Here is a 17,640-nt window from a genome sequence, read left to right as displayed (position 1 = left end):
CTAAGATTATGTGAGGAGAGGGACATGCAGTCGAGGAGGGAGGAGCTATCGAAGAAACTAGGGTTAAGCGATGGGTGCCAAGGAGAGGAGGGAGAGGGAAGGCAATAGAAATAGTGTAGGTAGAGGTACCCTTACTAGCACATGTACATGTTCTAGTAGAGCAAGTAGGGCTAGGTCTAGAGGATGAGGGGAAACCACCCACACAGTCAGAGCTTGTGGAGGCATGGTGGAGGAGGGGCAGGTACAAGGATAAATCTCTTATGCCATTGGAGAGAGATATAGAGAGGGCTTGGGAACAGAGCCTATAGGACCAGCTATTAGTAGAGAGAGGGAGGGCAGAGTAGGGGAGATCCAAAGTGGATATCCCACAAACAGAGATAGACAAGGTGTGGGAAGATGGGGATGCCTTGAGGAGAGTCCTTGAGGCTTCTATAGCCGAGAGGGATAGCTACCAGATGTAGGCAGAGACTACCTCCAAGATGCTAGAGGAACCATGGGTTGGGGAAGCTATAGAGGAGATGAGGAGGATTTATGAGGAGATAGAGTAGATGGATGAAGAGTTGCAGGCATTGAGGGCCCAAGTGACTAGGGTAGAGTCATATGATACTCACCTTCGCAGAGAGAGGGACATAACATGACAAGCTTTATATCTGAGGTAGATGATGACCCTTTTCATAGAGTCCATGGTGCGAGGAGAGTAGTAGATAGATCTCTCTGAGAGACATAGTACTACCAAGGATTGTATCAGGATGCAGTACCATCAAATTAGTGGGCACCTAGCTTTGCTGAGAGGACTCTATCTAGATAGAGTTGGAGATAGACTTCAGGAGAGTTAGTGGGGATGAGGGTAGTGACTCCACCACTAGTAGGTCCATCCAGTGGTTGGTCAGATCCTGGTGTAGTGGATAGGTAGAGTTTAGGCTAATGCTCATTTATATGTGTGATATTTTGACCCTTCGGGGATTTTTCATTGTATCATTGATTGTACACTATTTTTTTGAAATATATATGTCATGATTTTTGGTGGGATGTATATGTGTACTTTATTATGAACTTTTATTATAGACTTTTGATTTCTATGTGATTATGGATGGATCATGATGGATGATTTATGTTTATGATGATGCATGATGATGATTATCTGACATGTTTGTGGTGCAGGATGGATGTATGCCTATATGATATGTATGCTAATACTTATATACTATGTTTCTAAAATGTTGTGAATGTAGGATGGATGCATGATATTTATGTGAAGTGTTATATGCAATGATTATGTCTAACCTATGATGTATTCATGATGATATCGTTAATGATATTGTTATGATGGACTAATGTATGAGTTATATGCATATACTATTGGCTTGATGATGATTTTTGTAATGGATGACTTCACATATTGTCATTGATAGCACATGTATACACACACATATGTTCACATTGTCATAATCATCTTAGTTAAGACAAATCGGTACTACTCCTAACTCTTAGTATTACAAAACCGGTATTATATGTATAGTGAAGTCCACTTGGTTTTGAAGGTGTCTAACTGGTATATGTAGACAACCAGTATATTCAGGAATGACATTGGTCACGGTCAATTATACTTACACCAGCTTGGATATACTGTGGAGATCATCACAGAAGCAAATGGAGGACAATCGGTCTATGAGTTGGAAGAGGTTAATTCTTAAGCAGTATATGATAGGGAGGCTCCTAGTTGCATGAGTCAGGTTTACTCAGTCCAAGGCCTTTTCTCCTAGCCTAGTCTAGGAATACTCTTCTCTATTCCCCTAATCTACTCTAGGACCTCACTATCAAGGTTTGTTCCTCACTCCTCATGAATTCACTTTCGTAAATTCACCATCTCTTCAAACAACTTGCAGGGTTGTTCTGCCATAGTTTAATCTTACAACTCCTCTTGAGTTATTTCTCAATCATCTTAGGATATTTTCTCCATTTGATCCCATCACCCCTGTTCTAAGGCTAATAGCCTAGACTCCCAAACAACCCTACTTATTATTTTCCTTAGTCACAGGTACCTAGCCGGGATATCATCAAGCTCGCCTAGGGCCAGTCTGCAAAAATGGTCATTGCCATTCCCTGGAATCCTATCAATGGAACCCTATAGTACATGTCTAGATCTTCATGACAACTTCCAATGGTCATGAGGATCCCATGATGGAGCTTCAAGACAAAGCCATGGCTGCAATTACTTGTTAGCAACAGGAAAAACAAGAAAATAGAACAACAACGCTATCTATAGAGCCGAACTTGGCATGATTAAAAAATTGAAACTCACATAATGCAGGAAAGAAACTTCTACACTATCTACATCACCATCTAAAAATTTAAGCCAAAATCAACAACAAAGAGGAAACCAGGAAATGATCTTTTTATTTATTGTTCACAAAAAAACTGTCTTATGGAAAACTCCAAAATCCAACTGAACCCTTTATAGAATGCCCATTGGGTCTTATAGCTTTTGCACATGTTGTGCATCATCCCTAAATAGATGAGATGCACCCTTGACATAATCAGTTACCTGCAGTAACCGTCCTTCAACCTCCATTGGGTCATCAAGTCAGCGCAACAGAAATACTTGGCTTCCGAAGAGTGGCATCGAACAAACTTAGGCCGCGGTGAGCCCTGGAAATGTTCCATCGATGGCTTAGTTTTATTGGCATCGAGCAAATGTAGGTCACTTTTATCGACATCATGCAAACTAAGGCCAGGGTGAGTCCCGAACAAGTTCCATCGATGGGTCAGTTTCATCGACGTCAAGCAAACTTAAGGCGGTTTCATTAAGGACCCCTGGTAGTCACTTTTCTCTCGGGTCCGTGGGGTAGCTCAAACAAGTCATGCCGATCACTGATGGTGGGCTCCATTGCTGGAGGTCAAGGGAATATTTACAAAAAGAAGACAAAAAGTGCTCCAAGCCGCTCTAAGCTTGAAATGCAGTCCTTAGCCAAAAAAATAAAAATTTGCAGAACTTCAAAAGGGTATTTATTCACCCTTAGGTGCTCCTGCACCATACTCCCAAACAAAAGAAAGTTAAGTCACCTCTTTTAGGATTAGTTTCTAACCAATTCCTAGCTTCTAGAATTCTATTTTAGGCACCCATGTGGCTTCTGCATCATCCATACCTTGCCATTTGATTTGGTGCTCCCAATATATTTGATGCCTTGTCTTCTTGGCGATCCTTGATCTCAACACTTTCTTAGCCTTTGGATTTAATTTTGTAGGTAGTTGAAGGTTGTTCACTTCATCTGATACCTATGAGTGATTGCAATCTAAACCTTGAATTGGTCCTTTGTAGGGAACTATGTCTGCTATGTTGAAAATCGGTGATAATCCTATGTCACTAGGTAGGTCCACCTTGTATACATTTTCTCCATACTTGGCTAGAATGGCACATGGACCCAACCTTCTCATTTTCAATTTGTTAGGTACTCCTTGCTATAGCCTTTCTTTTTTTAGGTGCACCATGACAAGATCTCCCACTTGAAATTGGAGGTTCTTCCTTCTCTCATCAACCTTTTGTTTGATCTTAGCTGTGTTATCCTTCAAGGCTTGCTTGACTGATTCATGTACTTCCTTCAATGACTAAGAAAAGTCTTCTGCATATCCACTTCTTGCTACTATACTACCTAAGTCTCTCAACTCCAAAATACCCCTTGGGTGAACACCATAGACCACTTCAAAAGGGCTCTTGCATGTGGTCCTATTTATTGTGTCATTGTAAGCATATTCAACTTGAGAAAGCACTTGATCCCATGTCTGACCATATTTTTGGTAAAGCACCTCAAAAGATTTCCTAAGCTCCTATTTACCACCTCAGTCTCTCCATCTATTTGGGGATGGTATGCAGACCCAAAAGATAGGTTGATGCCAAGTTTTTGCCAAAGTGTCTTCCAAAAATGACTCATAAACTTTGAGTCCCTATCTGAAACAATACTCATGGGCAATCCATGTATCCTAATTACTTCCTTAAAGAACAACTGAGCAATATGACATGCATCATGAGTGGTATTGCAAGGTACAAAGTGGGCCATTTTGCTAAACCTGTCATATATGACATAAATGCTATCAAATCCCTACTTTGTCCTTGGAAACCCCACTACAAAGTCCATACTAATGCACTCCCAAGGTCTGTTTCATATAGGAAGAGGTTGGTATAAACCGACATTTGAAGAAGTACCCTTGGCCTTTTGGAAAACTATGCAAGTCTCCACATAATTTTTCACATCTTGATTCATCCTTGGCCAGTATTAATACCCCTGAACCAACTCTTGAGTCTTATTGACTCCAAAATGTCCACTAAGGTTGTCATTATGCTTTTCTTGTATGAGATTTCCTCTCATTGAGCCTCTAGGAACACAAACCTGCCCACCTCTAAACAATCGTCCATCTTGTAAATTAAATTTAGAATAATCACTATGGAAGTGATTTTGATACTCCTTACACACCTTGTAGGCATTTGAGAAATCTTCATCCTCCGAGTATAGTTCTCTAAAATTGTCGACTCCTATGCTCCTCAATTGGATTTCTTGGACTGTCAAAACTTTCATGCTTAATACATCAGCAACCCAGTTTAACTATCCTTTCTTGTGCTTCATTGTGAATGTTTAGGCTTGCATGTACTCCACCCATTTCATGTGTTTATAACTGAGTTTGTCTTGTGAGTTTAGAAAGCTCAATGATTGATTGTCTGTATAGACTACAAATTCCTTAGGAAGGAGATAGTGTCTCCACTTCCTCAAAGCTTGCACTAAAGCATATAACTCCAAGTCATAAGAGGAGTATATCCTCTTTTCATCACTTAGCTTCTCACTATGGAAAGCTACTGGTCTTTCTTCTTGGCTTAGGACAACACCTACTGCAACATTTCTTGCATCAGATTCCACTATGAAAAGTTTCTCAAAACTAGGTAATACCAACACCGGTTGAGTAGCTATCTACTCCTTCAAGGTTTCAAATCCTCTATTTTCTTGTTCACTCCACTGAAACTTTGCCTTGATTCCACATCTAATGGTTTCTAACATTGGTGCACATATAGCACTGAATTTCCTTATGAACTTCCTATAGTACTGAGCTACTCCATGGAAGCTTCTCACCTCTTGCTGACTTAGGAGTAGGCCAATTTACAATGGCTTCAACCTTGCTGGGGTCCATCTTGAGGTTTCCTTGAGACAATAGAAACCCAAGGTAAACCAACTCCTTCTTAACAAATTCACACTTATCCAAGTTCATGGTTAGCTTTTCATCATACAATCTTTGTAGCACATCTTACAAATGATTAACATGATCTGCCCTATCCTTCTTGAAAATGAGAATATCATCTAGATATACCACCACAAATTTACCTATGAAGTCCTTCATAACCTCATTCATGAGTCTCATGAAGGTTCTTGGAGCATTGGATAAGCCAAATGGCATTACAAGCCATTCATAAAGACCATCTATAGTTTTAAATGCAATTTTCCACTCATCACCCTCCTTAATCCTAATTTGATGGTATCCACTTTTAAGGTCAATCTTGGTAAAGTACTTGGCTTCCCCTAAACAATCCATTAGGTCTTCTATTCTATAAATTGGAAACCTATATCTAATGGTGATCGTATTTATAGCTCTAGAATTAGTACACAACCTCCAAGTACCACCTTTCTTTGGGGCTAACACGGTAGGGACAAGACAAGGGCTAATGCTTTTCCTAATTAGGCCTTTGTCTAAGAGCTCTTGGATTTGCTTGGAAATCTCAACATTTTATTGGGGAGTCATTTTGTAAGATACCTTGTTAGGTAAGGTTGCTCTGAGAATGAAGTCTATTTGATGGCTTATGGTTCTTTTAGGAGGTAAGGTGGCTGGCTGTCCATCACTCACTATGCATTTGAACTTCTTCAATTGGTCCTGAACCTCTATTGGCAAATCTGGCTTCTCTTTTTTTGTCTTCCTCCTTAGGTTTCACTACTAATGCAAACCCTATACCTTCACCTTCCTCAAGTGTCTTCAAGAACTAATTTTCACTCACCAAAAGAACATTAGGACTTGTTGCCCTCTTTTCATCTTCTTCAAGGATAGACTAAATCTTGAATGTGAGTCCATCTTTCTTGAATGAGTATACATTCTTGGCTCCATCATGAATAACTTGTCTATCAAATTTCCATGTTCTTCCCAATAGAAGATGGCATGCACCCATGGGTAGGACATCACATAACACATTGTCCTTATACATACCAATTGTGAAATCCACCCATGCTTGCTCATTAACTAGAACATGTTATCCTTTGTTCAACCAAGTGACTTTATATGGGTTGTTGTGAGGTATCCTTTGCAATTTGAGCTTACTCACTACCTCTTCTGACACAATGTTATCTATTGACCCTGAATCAATGATCACTTTTCAAACCTTGTCCATAATCTTCCATTTAATCCTGAATAAGGATTTTCTTTGGCTAGGCTCTTCTTTGACCGGTTCTTTGATCAAAGTTCTCCTTATCATCAATTTGTCACCTACCTCTGATTCTAAGGTAACCTCTGAAGTCTTTTTGCTTGAAGACTCTTCTTGAAGATAGTTCACTCTCCTTTCACTACCTTGTGATTATGATCCCTTCTCTGGACAACTATATGCTGGATGACCAAGTTGGTTACAACGGTAACACTTCATTGTTGTAAAATATGAGGAACCTCTACCTTGTCCACTAGATGTTCCTCTAAAACAACTGTTTGACCCCCTTACTCTATTGAATCCTCCTTCACTAGTGCCACTCTCTTGCTGCTCAGTGAGTTTAGACTCACCTTGCATTCTTTGTTCAAAACTTCTTCCTCCAAAGCCTCCCCTATGGCCTCAATTGTCTCTTCCTCTACCTCTACCCCTATTGCTACTTGAGTCATGTCTTCTTTTTAGTTTTTCTTCCACTTTAAAGGAAAGTTGATAGGTTTGATGAACTATCTTTGGGCTCATTAGATTAATTTCTTCTTGGATGTTCCACTGTAGACCATTTAGGTACCTAGAAACTTGGAGACTCTCTTCTTCCACTACATGAGATCTAAGGCTAAGTTTATGTAATTCCTCTGTATAACTACTCACATCAAGGTCTTTTTGTCTTAAGTTTTGTCTCTTCCTATAAATTTGCACTTCATAGTCATTAGGGAGATAGACTTCTTTGATTTTGACTAACATCCCTTTCCAAGAAGAGATGGGTGCTTTGCTCATTTTATTTCTCTCATCTTGCACAAATTTCCACCATGTGAGAGCAGATCCTCTCATCCTTGACTTGGCCACTTTAACTCTTTCGGCTTCAATTATGCCTTCACATTCAAAATGGTTCTCCATGCCTTCTATCCATTCTAAGACCACTTCTGCCTCCATCTTACCAGTGAACAATGACAATCCTTCTAGTTATTTACCACTTAAGGCCTTCATTTCCTTTAGGAAAGGTTCTTGTTCTAGGATAAGATTAGGTTTAGGTACTTTGTCTATCTCTAACACTTCTTTACCCTTCCCTTCTCCTCCTTCAACCTTTACCAACACTTCATCTGCCTTGGTTTCAACCTCACCAAGCTTACTTTCCAATTCTAGCAACTTCTCCTTCAGGAGTCTATTCTCTTCCTCCTGATCATCCACTTTCTTTGCCTACTCTACATTGGTCACCATGTTGTTGTCTACTATATATTCCATTGAGGACATCTACTCACCTAGCCCAAATCTTATCGGGTCTAATACCAATCTGATCGGGGAGGCTCCTAGTTGCATGAGTCAACTTGACTCACTCCAAGGCCTTTTCTCCTAGCCTAGTCCGGGAATACTCTTCTCTATTCCCCTAATCTAATGAATACTAAGAGGGGGGGTGAATTAGTGTTGGCATATGGACACTCCAATGAGACATTGTGTGTGATTGAAAGTTTTGTCATTGATGGCAACCTTGCATTACATAGGCAACCTTGCAATCCTATGGCACCAGCAAGACATTCTACTGGTAAAGCATTATTCAAACAAGACATTATACCGGCATCAGCAAGATTACTCTACACTGGCACCAGCACCGGCATAAAAGAAAAGATGTATACCGGCACAGAGGCCGACAGGATTTTTGATATGCAATATTTTGTTTATTATTGTAAGCCGACTTGGTAAATTGTAAAATGACTCTTGTATATAAAAGAGATCATTGTAGTCATTTGTAGGATATGGAGAGGAAGCATAAAGAAAATTATAAGGCAGACCTAATGTGTGAATTGTAGGTCAAGGGTATATGTAAAGAATAGAGCAAGAACCAGTACTGAATCTGGCATTGAAGATGCTATTGTAAAATAGTACAGATCATTGGATTTGCATAATCCTCATTGTAAGTCAGTGTGACTTCTTATTGAGCAGTGTGCTCTAGGCAGTTGGCCTTCCTGCATGTGCGGGCCCCTATTGTAAGTAATATTCTCTTATTGGCCAGTAAGTGAATATTGTGGGTCACAAATCCCACTGAGGTTTTTCCCACACCAAGTTTCATCGTTAAACATCTTGTGTTATGGTGTTCTTTTCATGTGGATGTTTTTGATTTTGTTAATTACATTAATTCTTGCATACTGGTACACTGTTACTTTATGTTCTGCATGTTCTGTTTTAAGAAAATCACATTACCAGTCAGATATTGATTCACCCCCCCCTCTTAGTATCTGTGGGAACCCTAACAATTGGTATCAAAGCCTGGTCCTCTATTTTCAGAAGCCTAACAGCTTTAGGAAGATCTTGACACCGGTAAAGATGGAAAATCTGATGAAGCAACTTGAAGGAGCTCTTACTGACTATGATGCAGAGAAGTTGAAAAATATCAAATTAGAAGATGATTTAAAAGAAGCTCAGGACATTATTCAGGCACTTCAAGAAAATCTTACTGTTACAAGAAATAAGAGAAGAGAACTTTGTGAAAAATTGCAAAATGAGAATGATGAAAAGGAAACACTAAATGATATGATAAGCAAATTGAAACAAGAGATCATGACAACAAAAAATGAAATGCAGGATATGACTATGAGATTTTGCAAAGAGATTGAGGACAGAAAGAAGAATGAAGAAGAATTGACCAGAAGACTAAGTGATGTAGCAAATGAGAACACAAGACTTAGCTATGAGAATGACATGTTGAAAATAGATCTGATGCATACTCAGAATGACTTGAATGAACTAATGAGACAAAAAGAAATCTTGGAAAGGGAATTGGAAACTGCAAATCAACACAAAGAAAAATTCAAGAAAAGCTCAGAAGAACTTGGTACCTTATTGAAGAATAAAAAACCTAAAGGTGACACTTCTGGAATTGGATTTGAAGTTGGAGAAAGCTTCAATACTGCAAATACCCAGGATCACAGCAAACCGGTAAGACCTTCTAATACTTACAAATTTAATGGAAAATGCTTTAACTGCAATAAATATGGTCATAGGGCAAATGAATGTAGATCTAGGAATTATAAGAATATCAATGCTCCCACCAGTCAATGCTCCAAATGCAACAAAATTGGTCATAACTCTGAAAATTGTAGAATGAATGTAAGATGTTATGTTTGTGGAAGATTTGGTCATTTATCAAATCAATGCAGAACACAAACTGGCATAGGTTATGGGAAAGCTATTCAAAAAAATAATGTAACTTGTTATGCATGTAACAAGATTGGTCATATTGCTAAATTTTGTAGAAGTAAAGGTACACCGGTAGACAACAAAAGTACTAGTTTGAAAGGTAAAGAAAAGGTTGAAGAGGTTAAGCAAGAATTCTCAAAGCAATGGATTAGAAAAGGTGATCTAAATATTAGGGATACTCCTCCACCGGTAGAACCAACAAATGCTCCACCGGCAAGACAATATGATGCTCCACCGGCAGGACAGAGCAATGCTCCACTGGTAGGATGTTCTTCATCTAATTGAAGAAAATTATCTTGATGGTTTGGCAATCTAATGACACATGTGCTATTATTCCCTCGGTTAGAGAAAAGAAGTTGAAAAATCGCTCATTACCAGCAAATAAAGTTAAGCTAATACATTACCGACAAGCAATTAATGTGGTAGGTAGCAGAAAAGACTTTATAAAATAAGGTTTTGGCTCCATTTCACTTCACCAAGCATTCAAACTTTCAGAGAGCGTGAAGATTTCTGAGCTAAGGGATTTCAAGCAAAGAGGCAAAGCACTTCAACAATCAATCCATCCAAAGGTGGAAAAAGGTATTTATTATCATGGCATCCTCCTCTGCACCTGAATTCATAGCAAACCCTACAATAGTCGAGGTTATAAAATGCCCTAGGCCCAGTTTGAGCTAGTTCTCGAGGTAGCTAAGAAAGATGACAATACAAGTGCTTTTTCCCAAATTCCAAAAGGTGTTGTTTATGCAGAAGACCCTAGAAAGTATATTCATTGCAACATAGAGGAATTAGGTGATGAAGAAATTAAAAACATGTATAAGACTGTTATATGTGACAATTCCAGAAATGTAAAACCTGAACATAAAGTTGTTGAAACCCTAGGATTCACTGAAATACTCTGCATTCCTAAATTTCCCAAGGAAGTGATTAGGATAGTTTTAAGCAGGGTACATGGTTCATTCTTTTGGCTTGATTCAGTGCACAAAATTACAAAGGAAGCTGTGAAAGTAGTAACAGGGTTACCTTCCACCAGTAATAGACCTGACAAGACTAAGAAGGTCTCCAATGACCTAGTAATGAAGTTAATTGGTGCAACATCAGACAAAAGGTCTTTGAGGGTTAATGATGTGACCGATATAAATGTTAGATTTGTTAGCATGATTTTAGCGTACAAAGCAACTCATGCAAATAGACTCAACTCAGTCTCTAGTTTATGCATTAAGAGTGCTCATGATATGGTAAAAGAAAATGTGAAAATTGATGTATGTGAATGGTTAAAAGATGAGTTGATTAATAACTTAGCCAAAATCAAGAAGGATAAGAAAGGAACTTTTAGATTTGGAAATTTACTTGTATGCATAATGCTACATATAACCAAATAGGTTCCCGGTATAGGCAACAAAGATTTTGGATTTGACATACCGGTAGGAAAACAATTATCAGACTTATTCAACAACATGGGTGAAAACAAGGAAAAGAATATCAATGAGTATTTTCAAGCACTAAAGGTCAGAATGAACAAAAGAATCAGACTATCATAGGAAATTGTCAACAAATACAAGGATGATATATGTTTTGTAATAAAAAAGGATGAAATATGGATGGAAGAAGTCATCCCTATGACAATCTAGGTAACAGAGATGGGGTATGAAACAGATGACCACATAGTGGAAACTTATGCCAAAGCACTTCTGGAAGCCCCTAATGAACCTAAAGAAGAAGTATTTGGTAGTGTTGAGACCATAGAAAGTCAAATTCAATCTAAGAAGAGAGTGAAAAAGGTTGAGGCATTTGTGAGAAAAGGATCCAGACAAGCAAAACCATAAAGGAAGATGTAGTAAAGAAAACCGACATAACTAAAGATGAGTTGGCAACCCAACAACCTGAAGCTCATCTATCACCGATAGGTACTTCCTCAGAAGGAGATATGCCAGCAACTTTCAAAAGAGTTGTTAGGAAAAGAGACCCCTCATCGCCAACCACTCCTTCACCTAGAAGGACAAGGTAGAAGCAACAAGTTGTGAGATCTCTGGTCAGAAAGGTCACACCTAAAAAGAAGCTGACACCTAAAAAGAAGAAAAAGACAAACACAGACTTGGCCCCTCTTGACATATTATTGAATGAGATCACAGAGTAAGGTAAACTAAGGAACATAGGGAAAATTTATGACACCCTATCGGATGATGAGAAAGGGAAAGTTGAGGAGAGTGTAATGTTACAAATGGACATGTATAAAAAGTTTTTGATGCAAGTCTTAAATGAAATTCCTGATGAACTATACAGAAGACTTGAGGCCAGAAGGCAAGGAATAATTGAATTGGATAAGAAAATTAAAATAGAAAAACTACTTGTAGTATACCCGGTTAACTCACCCAAAGAAATTGATGATCTGATAGCTCAGGCGAACCAGACAGTTTTTTCCACTGCACACCGTCAAATTTCACTAATGGTAGGTAGAGTTATAGAGGTTTCAGAGGAAACAGAAAATGGTTGGGATATATTCTTGGTTGAAAAATAAAAACAAGAAGAATATAGGAATCCCAAGCCCATTAAGGTATATCAGAAGGACAAAGGGAAAGGTAAAGTTGGTGGACCACCAAGTATCAAGATTAGAGACAACTTACCCCCACCTCCTTTAAATACTCCATCGGTAAAAACAACAACTACTGAAGATCAACCAACAACTAAGAGTATGGATACAGAGGATAATAATCCTAATCCTGAAGTCCTATATACTATGAGTGTTGATACTCAGAAGATCAACATAGTGGTAAATAAGGATACAACAAATAAATCAGGTATACCCAAAGAGCCTCCGGTAATAGGGAATACAGAGCAACAGGCAGTAGATACAGAGAAAAAGATGGAATTTTGAACACAAACAAAGGAACCAATAGAGCTAAAGGCTCTAGAACAGATGCCACCGGTAAGAATTGAAGTAGAAAAACCAGTGCTTAAAGAAATGCAGACACAAATAGACCTACTAGAGATCAATACAAGCTTGGTCACTTCCACCAGTACTCAGTTTGTTGGGTCACCATCAAATGTGACTGAGGTATTACTTGAATCTATCAAGAAAATAATTGATTATAGCTCACAAGCTTATAAAGCAATAGATGATTCAATTCCATTTTTGAAATCAATAGCTCCTAATTGTAATATAGACAATAAAGATTCTTTAGGCTAGTTGGATACACTTTGTAAATATATTTCTAGAAATTTTGAGCAAACAAAGGTAGAATCTATAAAGGAAATTGTAGAAAAAGAGAAACAAAAATTCTTTGAGGAAGGAATAAAGAAGTGTAACAAGGAGTTTGACACACTTCTACGAGAACTGTGTAATTTGTTAAAAGAGTACAAAAACCTGTATAAAGATACATGTAAAACAAACTTTTTGACTGTAGATATTGACAAAAAGATAAGCAAGGCACAGGATGAGATAAACAAACTTGCAGACAATTTTGTCAACTCACCTGATTCATTATTAGTTTTTGAAGAAAAGATAGAAAATTTTGAGGAAGAATTACTCAAATTGGAAAGAGAGAAAGGGAAAATAATAAACAAGGCAAAACTTTTGAGATCTAAACTAAGTCCAAGATTGGACTATTTAGCATCTCTGCGGAAGGAAATTTCAGAGGCACTAACACAGGGAAGCAAAACACCAGCAGGGCACTTGCAGCATCTCACTGGTACAGTAAACAGAACTGAGACAACAATAAAAGATAGTAAGAAGTTTATGGATGGCATAAACTTAATTTTGGGAGATCTTCTTCAGATAATAACTACCCAACTACAAGGTTGAGGCTATGGATAACTGCAAACTCTACCAACCTTTGTCATTGATGCCAAAGGGGTAGTAGTAGGATGAGAAAATTCAAAAACATAGGGATTATATGCTCAGGGGGAGTTCTCACATTTTTGGTCTACACATTTTTGGATATCTTTTTGAAATTTCTCATGAGTGTTGCCATCAATGCAAAAGGGGGAGATTGTTGGCATATGGACACTCCAATGAGACATTGTGTGTGATTGAAGGTTTTGTCATTGATGGCAACCTTGCAATCCTATGGCATCAGCAAGACATTATATTGGCAAAGCATTACGCAGGCAACCTTGCAATCCTATGGCACCAACAAGACATTCTACCGGTAAAGCATTATTCAAACAAGACATTATACTGGCATCAACAGGATCACTCTACACTAGCACCGGCACCGACACCGGCACAGAAGAAAAGATGTATATTGGCACAGAGGCTGACAGGATTTTTGATATGTAATATTTTGTTTATTATTGTAAGCTGACTTGGCAAATTCTAAAATGACTCTTGTATATAAAAGAGATCATTGTAGTCATTTGTAGGATATGGAGAGGAAGCATAAAGAAAATTATAAGGCAGACCTAATGTGCGCATTGTAGGTCAAGGGTATATGTAAAGAACAGAGCAAGAACCGGTACTAAATTTGGCATTGAAGATGCTATTGTAAAATAGTACAGATCATTGGATTTGCATAATCCTCATTGTAAGTCAATGTGACTTCTTATTGAGCAGTGTGCTCTAGGCAGTTGGCCTTCCCGCATGTGTAGGCCCCTATTGTAAGTAATATTCTCTTATTGGCCAATAATTGAAAATTGTGGGTCACAAATCCTACCGAGGTTTTTCCCACACTGGGTTTCCTCGTTAAACATCTTGTGTTATGGTGTTCTTTTCATGTGGATGTTTTTGATTCTGTTAATTACATTAATTCTTGCATACAGGTACACTATTACTTTATGTTCTACATGTTTTGTTTTAAGAAAATCACATTACTGGTTAGATACTGATTCACCCCCCCCTCTCAGTATCTGTGGGAACCCTAACAATTAGTATACCGAAAAATGTTGAACTCAAACACTTTAACAGTCTAGCAGTAAATCGGTAAAACAATTTTATAAACAAACCGGTTAACACACATGCAAACCAAACAACAAGTAAGGCATTCACCCACAGAAGCACAATCACCATAACACAAGAGATTTTGACGTGGAAACCTAAATGGGAAAAACCACAGTGAGATGAAGCTCACAAGTAACTATCTACAGAATAGTAACCAGACCGGTTAAGGTCATACAATATTCTTTACCAGAATAGATCCTGTTAGGAATCTCAATCTCTGTTAGGAGATAAGTCTGATTAAAGACTACCTTGTGAGAGGATTTCAGATCCACAGATGTGAATCACCTTGTTAGAGGATTTACAAAGGCTTTTCTGGCCCTACCCGGTTAAGGGTTTTCGACTTGTCAAAGATGTGAGTAATCAACAAGTGAATGATCAAGCAAATATCACAATCTGCTAATGCATTTCAGAATTACTTTAGTTTTTAGTAAATCCACACTCTGTTACAGCACATAGACTTTATCTTCTCTATTAAGATCGCACATACAAAACTCATCAACCACCAAAAACCCTAACAACTACTAAAACCCTAGACATGATTTCCTTAAAAAGGAATCTGATTTCATGTTGGTCCAATAGGATTACATTGAAAGTTCCTAGGTTCATTGCATCTAGACACATTTGATAACACGACACAAATCACCGCCAAAGTGTCGGTGGATGGTAACTCATCACAAAAATATACCGGTTGGTAACTCATCACAAAGTATTACCGGTTTATACAACTTTACTGATTACTGGTTGGTAACTCAAAGTAATACCGGTTTAATTATTAAACAGATTACCGGTTGACAAAAGTGAAGTCTGGGAAAATGATAATTGTCGCTTTTAGTTCCTTTGCTCCGTTCCGCTTGAGGTCTTCATGCCACTTGAGATCGGTAAACACTTTCTGCAAAATATCGATAGTCCGGTTTGAAACAAATATCGGTTGAGCATAATTCATACATTCAAAAAGTTATCTCATAGAAAGTGTGTGTCCATCAATGACAATCACAACATAATCATAAAAAATGACAACAATCTCCCCCTTTGGCATTGATGGCAACACTTAGGAAAAATTTTGACATCTAAGTGTTTTACAAAAAAAATGCCATAGTCAAAATTACTCCCCCTAAGCATATACACTATCCCTTTGCAGAAAATACAATGTATACTACTTCCTTACAGAGATAAACATGAGAGTATACATAGCATGCATCAAAATTTTAAATACCATAATACTTCTCCCCCTTTGCCAACAATGACAAAATACAATGGAATAACCCCTGTTTCTATTAGCTGAATAAGTGTTTATGACAATAAAGAGTGAAACTTGTCAAAAACTGAATTAAAGTCTTGCATAAATGTCTTTATGGATACAGACCATGACTCGAGCAATGAGGTAGCAACCTCACTTTCTGTTTGCATCTGGGATACCTGTTCCTCCATGGCATCCAAGGTGCTCATCTCTTGAGTAACCATGAAGGCATCCAGATTGAGATAGCATTTCTGAAGTATTTGCAGTATTGGTAGTAGAACCAGTTTTAGTTCCTACAAATCCTTGGTCCGGTCGCTGATCTCCAAATCAATTCTTGCAGCTTGAAGTTGAAACTAGTGAACGGTTAGCCCATAAGTAGTAAAGGAATCATATGGTGTCTTGAAGGTGATTATGAATGTCTACAAATCAGTTTGTATTTTGTCTTTCTGAGCAAGCACATCATCATAGAATAGATGGGGTTGACATATCTTACTGAGCAATAATTTCCCCTCATCTAGAACATCTTTAATGTCCTTCTGTGCCTTCTGCAGATCTGACCTGAGCTCATTTAACTTTTTCACCAAGGCAGCATTCAAAGCCTTTTGATTCTTCTTTTTGGCATTAGCTTCGACAACATCTTCCAAGCATTGCACTTGGTCCTCTACAACTATGCATAAGAGCTTCAATTGAGCTAGTGAGGAATTAGTACTAGGGAGGTTGGTACCAGGTATCAAACTGGTAAGAGTGTCCACCACAGCTTAGATCACATCTGCTCCTTCTTCCTCCTTATCACCTCCAGGGGTTCTTGAGCAAGCTTAATGCTTTGCAGTAGCTCTGATTCATTTGTAGATTGGAGGTCAATGGGACTGGTAATGTCAGTCGGTTTGGCTTGACTACTGATTGCCTTTGGGGTCTACACTTGAGTGCTCTGTGCCGCTCCCTCCTTCTCTTTAGCCCTTAGCTTATCCTCTTCTGCCTTCTTTTTCTCCTCTTCCTATGTCTTCCTTTTCTCTTCTTCCTTCTTCTCCTCTTCTTTCTGCTTCTCTTCGTCTTCATCCTTCTTCTCCTCCTCTTCCTTTCTCTTCTCCTCTTCCTTTTTCTTCTCCTATTCCTATTTCTTTTCTTCTTCCTTCCGTTTCTCTTCTTCTTTCTTTTTCGCTTCCTTCTTCTTCTTCTTCTCTTCCTCTTGTCTATTTTTCTTGTCCTGCCACTTCTATTGATGTGCTCGGAGTAACATCTTCACCGTTCAAGGCATCAACATCAATGGGTTCCATTTGATCAGCAACCGGTACACCTTCACTGTCATACGCCTCATCCAGTTTATTGATTTCCGGTTCTTGCTCAGCTTTCTTGTTGGCTTCTGCCACTTGGTGCAAACTTAGAGCGATTTGAGCAAGGGAGTGGGTATGTTTTACCACTTCTGGGACTTTTCCTTCTAGCAATAGGAGTCTCCTTCTTCTCATGAAGAAGAGGCCCTTATATCTTTCCACTACTTCATAAAGTTCTGATTTAGGTACATCAGGAAAGTATTATGCAAATACTTCCTCTCTTATTTCATGTTCCTTCTCTATGGCAATGTGCCATTTGTTATCTAAAGAATTATATAAAGAATCAGGTGTCTCAGATTTAATTTCTGATGGCCACCGATCATTAATACATAAATATTTAATGACTTCCTGTTCAACTCCTTCCTTTTCATCATCATTAAAATCATCAAAGCAATCTTTCAAATCACCAAGCACTTTTCTTCCAATATTATTAATAGTTCTTTGACAATGTGTCAAAGGTTTGTAGGAGGAAATATCAATATTTACCGGTGCAGATGTTGCTGGTTCATTG

Source organism: Cryptomeria japonica, chromosome 7, assembly GCF_030272615.1.
Source record: "Cryptomeria japonica chromosome 7, Sugi_1.0, whole genome shotgun sequence".
Classification (NCBI taxonomy): Eukaryota; Viridiplantae; Streptophyta; class Pinopsida; order Cupressales; family Cupressaceae; genus Cryptomeria; species Cryptomeria japonica.
The sequence above is the reverse complement of the archived record's forward strand: the minus strand, read 5'-3'. Positions refer to the sequence as shown.